At 39.6% G+C, this 1,338-nt stretch overlaps 1 long non-coding RNA gene across 2 annotated transcripts in view; it reads left to right on the top strand.

Moving 5' to 3' along the window:
- Positions 1-92: 92 nt before the first annotated feature.
- Positions 93-1,338, top strand: part of LOC116073191 — a 55,540-nt gene continuing 54,294 nt past the window's right edge. For both annotated transcript variants that reach the window (XR_004111711.1, XR_004111712.1), the window contains exon 1: positions 93-222. This is a non-coding gene — a long non-coding RNA (uncharacterized LOC116073191). The remainder of the gene's footprint in view (positions 223-1,338) is intronic.

The following is a 1,338-nucleotide window of genomic DNA, read 5'->3' as shown; positions in this document are numbered from 1 at the left end:
TGCGTCACTGATACACGTCACGACTATTGGCTTGTTCCTATTGTTGCGTCAGTAGAGCCCCGCCCAGCGTGGGGTCTCCCAGGTAACCGGGTATATACAGAGAACCACGTGGAGAAAAAGCACGCCTGTTTGGAGCCGGTGGTGCAAGGAAAGAAGTGGACTGGAATCTCATAGGTCCCGGCGCTGGAAAGACTGAGACAGAGGGTCACATCACAGGAAAAGGTAGTATACCAGCTTTCAGATTTTCGGGAAGGCTTTCCTACCGGGCTGCGAATGTTTTGTTCCATAGACTCTTTTTCTGCCTACCTTTTGATTTTATTTTTATGTATATTTAAAAATGCATTTATTTAAATGAACAACCAAGTATATCTCATAGCAATATTTATAGAGCACCATCAATCAATCAATCAGGTAAAGAGAATTATGTCCATCTAACATGATATTATCAACTTACATTACTATTCAAATGACCCTGTTCTATGAGCTTACTAAGTACGTTACTAGACATGGTGATAAGTACTTTGCCTATATTAGTTTTCTCATTTAATCTTTTTAATGGTCCTGTAAAAGAACCACTACTATAGTAATCTATTGCACAATATAGCTGAAGCCCAGAGACCATGTTCAGGTAGTACATGTCAAGGGTCTGTTACATTTCTACCAGGGCAGTTCATTTAGGGTGACTACTGGGAGGTCTTAGCCCAAGAAAGGATAAAATTTCATCTAAGCTCTCAGGTCTAGAATAAAAAAAGAGGCAATTTGTATTTCCGTTTTAAGCCAATGACTTTATTTTTAATTAATTAATTAATTATTGTGTGCAGTGGTGCTTTGCTTGCACGTATGTCTGTGTGAAGATGTTAGATCCCCTGGAGGTGGAGTTAGAGACAGCTGTAAGCTGCCATTCAGATGTTGAGAATTGAACCCTGGTCCTTCAGGAAGAGCTGACAGTACTCTTAACTTCTGAGCCATCTCTCCAGCCTGCAACCTTGACTTCTAAGAGTTATTTATTATTTAGTTAGATAACACCCCTAACAGAAATCAGAGTTATTCTTTTTTTTAAAAAAAAAAAACAATTTATTTTTATTTTATGTGCATCAGTGGTTGGCTTGCATGTATGTCTGTGTAAAGATGTCAGACACTGGAGTTACAGACAGTAGTGAGCTGCCATGTGGTTGCTGGGAATGGAATTCAGGTCCTCTGGAAGAGCAGTCAGTGCTTATAACCATTGAGCCACCCGTCTCTTTAGCCTCTCTTCTTTTTCCTCCAGACAAGGTTTTTCTATGTAGTCCTGGAACTCACTCCATTGTAGGCTAGGCTATCCTTTTTTTTTTTTTTTTT

The sequence above is a fragment of the Mastomys coucha genome, unplaced genomic scaffold, assembly GCF_008632895.1.
Source record: "Mastomys coucha isolate ucsf_1 unplaced genomic scaffold, UCSF_Mcou_1 pScaffold23, whole genome shotgun sequence".
Lineage (NCBI taxonomy): Eukaryota > Metazoa > Chordata > Mammalia > Rodentia > Muridae > Mastomys > Mastomys coucha.
This window is presented reverse-complemented; position numbering and strand designations above follow the sequence as displayed.